This window comes from Mus pahari, chromosome 4 (genome assembly GCF_900095145.1).
Source record: "Mus pahari chromosome 4, PAHARI_EIJ_v1.1, whole genome shotgun sequence".
In the NCBI taxonomy this organism is placed as follows: Eukaryota; Metazoa; Chordata; class Mammalia; order Rodentia; family Muridae; genus Mus; species Mus pahari.
The window spans coordinates 81,189,837-81,196,556 of NC_034593.1; the positions used below are offsets into that span (position 1 = coordinate 81,189,837).

The 6,720-nt window shown below is 41.8% G+C and overlaps 1 pseudogene; it reads right to left on the reverse strand.

Moving 5' to 3' along the window:
- Positions 1-1,921: 1,921 nt before the first annotated feature.
- On the reverse strand, positions 1,922-3,759 carry LOC110320707 (annotated as a pseudogene).
- Positions 3,760-6,720: the final 2,961 nt, after the last annotated feature.

Below are 6,720 nucleotides of genomic sequence, written 5' to 3' on the forward strand. Positions count from 1 at the left end.
TCAAGTTTCTCTCCATTTAGTTTGATGTTGGCTACTGGTTTGCTGTAGATTGCTTTTATTATGTTTAGGTAGGGACCTTGAATTCCTGATCTTTTAACATGAAGGGATGTTGTATTTTGTCAAAGGCTTTTTCAGCATCTAATGAGATGATTATGTGTTTTTTTTCTGTTTCCATAATCTGTCCATTGGTGAGAGAATGATGTTGAAGTCTCCCACTATTATTGTGGGAAGTTCATTGTGTGCTTTGAGCTTTCGTAATGTTTTGTTTACAAATGTAGGTGCCCTTGCATTTGGAGCATATATTTTCAGAATTGAGAGTTCATCTTGGTAGATTTTTTTCTTTGATGAGTATGAGGTGTCCTTCCTCATCTTTTTGATAGCTTTTGGTTGAAAGTTGATTGTATTCAATATGAATGGTTACTTCAGCTTGTTTCTTGATACCATTTGGTTGGAATTTTTTTTTTTTTAGCCCTTTACTCTGAGGTAGTGTCTGTCTTTGTCACCGAGGTTTGTTTTCTTTATGCTACAAAGTGCTAGGTCCTATTTACGTATCTAGTCTGTTAGTGTATGTCTTTTTATTGGAGAATTGAATCAATTGATGTTAAGAGATATTAAGGACCAATGATTGTTGCTACCTGTTATTTTTGTTGTTAGAGGTAGAATTATGTTTATGTTACTCTCTTCTTTTGGGTTTGTTGTGAGAAGATTAATTTCTTACTTTTTCTTGGGTGTAGTTTCCTTTTCTTGTGTTGCAGTTTTCCATCTATTATCCTTTGTAAGGTTGTATTTGTGGAAAGGTTCTGTTTAAATTTGGTTTTGTCATGGAATATCTCTGTCTATGGAAATTGAGAGTTTTGCTGGGTATAGTAGCCTTGGTTGGCATTTTTTGTTCTCTTAGGGCCTGTATGACATCCTTCCAGGATCTTCTGGGCTTTTAGAGTCTGTTGAGAAGTCTGGATTAATTCTGATAGGTCTGCCTTTATATGTTACTTGACCTGTTTCCCTTACTACTTTTAATATTCTTTCTTTGTTCTGTGCATTTAATGTTTTAATTATTATGTGGTGAGAGGAATTTCTTTTCTGGTCCCATCTGTTTGGTGCTCTGTAGGATTCTTGAATATTTATGGGCATCTCTTTTTTTAGGTTAGGAAAGTTTTCTCCTATAATTTTGTTGAAGATGTTTACTGGTCCTTTGAGTTGGGAATCTTTGCTCTCTTCTATACCTATTATTCTTAAGTTTGGTCTTCTCATTGTGTCCTGGATTTTCTGGATGTTTTGGGTTAGGATTTTTTTTTTTGGCACTTTTCATTTTCTTTGACTATTGTCAGTGTTTTCTATGGTATCTTCTGTATCTGAGATTCTCTCTTCTATCTCTTGTATTCTGTTGGTGATGCTTGCATCTATAACTCCGGATCTCTTTCCAAGGTTTTCTATCTCCACGGTAATCTCCCTTTGTGATTTCTTTATTTTTCTGTTTCCATTTTTATATCCTGGATGGTTTTGTTCAATTCCTTCACCTGTTTGGTTGTTTTTCTGTAATTCTTTAAGGGATTTTTGTGTTTCTTCTTCAAGGGCTTTAACCTGTTTACCTGTGCTCTCCTGTATTTCTTTAAGAGAGTTATTTCTTCTTCTTCTTCTTCTTCTTCTTCTTCTTCTTCTTCTTCTTCTTCTTCTTCTTCTTCTTCTTCTTCTTCTTCTTCTTCTTCACAAGCTCATATTTCATAAGTCTGAAATCATTCTCAGCACATGGCATTGTACATGGGCATCTGTGGAAACATTCATATTTAACAGGTCATGGTTTAAAAAGTCATAGATAATGTGAGTTCTGTATAAACCGATGGATGGCAAGCTAGTTCCTTTTGCTTTATAAGCCTCAATGTCACTACAGAATAAGGAATTTAACCAAAGAAAGCATTATCAGTCACTCGTATAGGACAGCATTGTTTCTATAATTTGAAGCTTTCTGAATGGGCAGGTTCAGGCCTGATCCAACTGTAAAAAGATTACTCAGTGAATAGATTATATGGGAGCTGTACAAAGTGTCATTAACTTCCATCATTAATAGCTTACCCAGCACTATACACATTGCTGCTAGTTAAAACAACCTGCTTCTGTGTCCCCATGGAGGCAGGCTATGCATGCAGCTTCGATGCCCTGGCTACCTCATGTCCAGACATTGAAAAGAATGACTTTAATTGTCATTAAGTGTGCAGTGGGACGGATTATGCTTCAGATAGTCTGGTCAGGGTGGGCAGCAGGTCACTCCTGCTGCCACAGCTTCAGACATTAGTTTTTAACATGACAATATAAAGAAGAAAAGTAGTCCCTTTCAAACAAACTTGCAAAAAATTTGCTCACAGTGACTTGTATCAACAGAATGCTTTTATGACAATTACATGTACAGACTCACACACCCTAGGGCTCTCTTCATATCCTCAAGAAAACAAGCATTTATGTTATGCATGATTTATACTAAATGTTAAAAAAAGATCAATCATACACTTTCCCCTCAGACAGGATAAACTGCCAGAATGTCCAGCTTAACACCATCATCAGAGTTGTCTGCAAAGGGAACAGAGGTTAAAAACAAAACAAAACAAAACAAAACAAAACAAAACAAAACAAAACAAAACAAAACAAAATCCTTTCTTGAGAATGAAGTGCTTGCTGCTATAACCAGCAAGTGCCAGCAGTAATCAAAATGGAGGAGGGCCTGACAGGTCCACCTGGGCAAGCTGACCAGCGCATCGTTATGAATGCTATGTTACAAGTCCCAACCAGGCAGTATCAAGTGACATCTATTTCTTTGCTTGCGTTGTGATCATACCCCGTGGTGGTGTGACAGTTCTTGTGACATTGGGCTTTTTTTTTTTTTTCTCTGCAGTCTTTCAAATCTGGAAGGAACACATGAGGGTTTCATCCACACTCATCATGGCGCCTGCATTGTCAAACTCGCCACAGTAGTTGGGTGCAGAAAACAGAGTGACTAACTGCCTCTTTGCATAGCCATCTTCAACCACCTGATGGGCTCTACATATAAGAGCCAAATCATGCTCATGGAGAAATTTTGCAACCACTTCTGCACCAAATGTGAAGGACACTCCTCTGTCATTTTCACCCCAGCCTAAGACATCTTTATCGGGGTCAGACCACAAAAGATCACAAAGAAGACCTCAATCTGGTACATCAGTTGGTCTCATAATTTGCCAAATCTGCTCCATAGATTGAAGATCTGGTGATAAACCTCATGACAGCAGAGTATCTTCTCGTCCACGATGGTTGTAAGCAGTTAAAACAGTCTGTGAACGTTTTCCACAGCTTAATGTTGTATCTTCTTTTACATTCAACATAAAATCCATAGGTTTTATTGATGCTGGCACACTCATGGTTCCCTCTGAGGAAAAAAAAGTTCTCCAGATACCTGATTTTGTAGGCCAGCAAGAGGCAGATCGTCTCTAGTGATTGTTTGCCCCTGTACACATAGTCCCCCAGAAACAAATAATTGCTCTCTGGAGGGAAGCCACCAAATTCAAACAGACAGAGTGAATCATAGTACTGCTGGTAGATGTCACCACGTATTTTGAGTGGTGCTTCAAGTACTAAAAGGATAGGCTGACTGAGGAAGATCTCCAGAGACATCAGGCAGAGTCCTTGGATTTTGTTCTCCTGGAACTGGACATTTTTGCCTGACTTGGACCCTCTCACTTCCAGCAGCTGTTGGATGATACTGTCGATGTTGAGTTTATCGATATCTACCATAGCCATCCCGTTGACCCTCCTGCAGTGGCACTGCCACCCACTCGCTACCGGGTCTCCCTTGTCCTCCTTCCTCACACTACAAGCTCCTCAAGAGGTGGTGGCAGTATTGGTGGCAACAGCAGCCACAGTGGTCCCTCCTCTCCCAGGCATCCTGGCTTCCTTCTCCTCTTCATTTATGTCCTTCTTAAAGTCCACTATCATCATTATCATGAAATGTGGCTTCAGATCACATGGGTATTTTTAAAACTAAAAGAGAGCTGGATGGTGGTGACACACACCTTGAGCACTTAGAAGGCTTTTCTGGTGTGTTGGGGTATCCAGGACTTGCTGTAGTGGGAGAACTGGGTTCTGATGATGCCAAGTAGCATTGGTTTCTGTTGCTTATGTTCTTGTTCTTGCCTCTCGCTGACTAGGTATCTCTGGTGTTAGCTGGTCTTGCTCTCTCTCTCTTGTCCCTCCTGTGAGCCTGGGTGTATCAAGTCTCTTGAGGTACAAGCTTCTTCTGGGAGGGATTGGGGTGTAGAGGACTGTAGCACAGGGTCAGCTCCCAGGTGCAGAAGGAATCTGGAAGGACTTTGTCCCCAGCTGTGCCCTGGTTAGTCCACTGGGCCCTGGGCCAGACCCATTTGGGTCAGGTATTGGGGTGGTAGTGATGGTCTCACCTGCAAGCTTGGGTGTGTCAATACTCCTGGAGGAAAAGTTTTCTCAGGGTAGGATTGGGGTGAGGAGGGCTGTGCCACAAGTTCAGCTCCCAGGTGCAGATGGAAACGGGCAGTTTTTTTGGGGGGGGAGGGGGGAGTAGGATTTCTCTATGTATCCTGGCCATCCTGGAATTTGCTCTGTAGTCCAGGCCAGTCTGAACTCAGAGATTCACTTGCTTCTGCCTTCTAAGTGCTCAAGGTGTGTGTCACCACCATCCAGCTCTCTTTTAGTTTTAAAAATACCCATTGAGGACTCAGAATAAGTGTTGTTGTTCTCTCTCTCTCTCTCTCTCTCTCTCTCTCTCTCTCTCTCTCTCTCTCTGTGTTTGTGTGTGCTATGGATGTGCATGTGCCACAGCATGCGTTAGGAGGTCAGAGAACAATGTTTGGGAATCAGTTCTCCCCTTCTGACTTGCTGAGGTAGTATGGTATCTTTTATTTCTTCCGTGGCTGCACTGCACACCGTTGGCTAGTTGGGCAATGAGATATCTCTGTCTCCTTTCTCACTGTTGCAGTGTGTGTCTCCATATCCAGCTGATTAACCTGGCTTCTCAAGCTGGCAAGCTGGCACAACCACTTCTTTTAAATGCTGAGCCATTTCCCAGGTTCCTGGTCTCAGATTTTAAAACATCTTGCTCTTAGAATTATTTTGTGCTTGTGAATTATTAAGTACCACAAAAGGTTTTTTAAACATATCTTTTTCCCCCTTTTCTTCAAGGCAGGGTTTCTCTGTATAGCCTTGGCTGTCCTGGAACTTACTCTGTAGACCAGGCTGGCCTTGAACTCAGAAATCTNCCTGCCTCTACCTCTCAAGTGCTGGGATTAAAGGCATGCATGCACCACTACTGCCTGGCTCACAAAGGGTTTTTATAAGTTATATTTATACACTTATTTTATTAGAATTTGAAAATAACTGAAATCATTTAAAGTACCATTAAAAACCCATTAATGCCAACCTATTAAAAATAAAGTAATTACTTGTTTTACAAAGCTGTTGTATAAAATGTCTTTAAGACAATGTTCACAAACCTCTTTACTGTACATCTTAGAAGAAGAACACTGTAGTTTTGTTTCTATTTTTACATTCAATGTATTTCTATATTCTGTTTATATTGAAAACAGGAAGGAAAATACATCTTCTCGTAAGTATTTTTGAAGGTAGCAAAACATGCTAGTAACTTTAAATATAGTTATAGATATTATTCTTTTATACTACACCAAAAGGATAGAAGATGGTGGCATGTCTCTACCTAGAGTGCTGTTTCCTAGGGTCTCTGAAGGCTGCTCTATTTGCTGGGAGCCGAGAGGCTGTATATCCCCTGTGAAGATGCTGGAATTGTACTATTCTGTGGAGCTTCCTCTATGAAGATCCACAGCCCCAAAAGATTAGGCTTCAGACCAGGACACCTGGTCAGGGATGACGTAATTAGGCCTGACGTGGGTGAAGACTGTTTCCTCTTATGGGTCATAGTGTGGGTGTAGCAGGAGGGAAGGTGTTGTACACACAGGCTACAGGGTCAGAATTAGGCGCAGTGAACTTCCTCCTGGGAACATGGCTTTCTCCTTTCCATCCATCATGCCTCATGACCTTGGTAGGAAGGCATTTGAAGTAGTAACTGATAAATGACCTAAATCAATGGTCTTCAGATTTGAAAGTAGATCTCTGTTGGCAAGAAGTTCACTGATGCCAGTAACAGCCACCAGACATTTAGGTCCCAGGTCAGCAGGGCTTACTGAAGGCTGAGCTGAAGAAGGAGGTGAGAGAAGATGTGGCAATTGTGCCCTTTCCCAGGGAGGAGGAACCCAAGCTTATTCACAGGGCGGGTCCCTGAGCTCTCAATTTGTCTGGTCTCACCTGCTCTGAAGTGCATTGAATCCTAGTCTCAGACCTCTGTCCTTCATCTTTTTTTGGGGGGGGGGACTCCCTCACATCTTTTGAGGAAATTGGAGCCCAAGGGCTCCATTCCTAGTGAGAGCGTGCCCTCTAGAGGCAGGAGAGCAGAAGGAGACATCTGCTAGAGGAGGTAAGAGACCTGGAAACCAAGGCAGAAGACCGGAACAACCAGAAAGTGAGTGGTGAGCTGGTTGTCCTCTGATCTGCTGGCTGGAATAGAACAGTGTCCCCAGGTATTTCTGTTTTGTATGAGAGCATGGTGGTGTGTTTATAGCATATGTGAGAGTCCTCCCTCCATCTCCTTCCTCCTCCCCTTCTCCACCCCCCCAGTGTGTGTGTGTGTGTGTGTGTGTGTGTGTGTGTGTG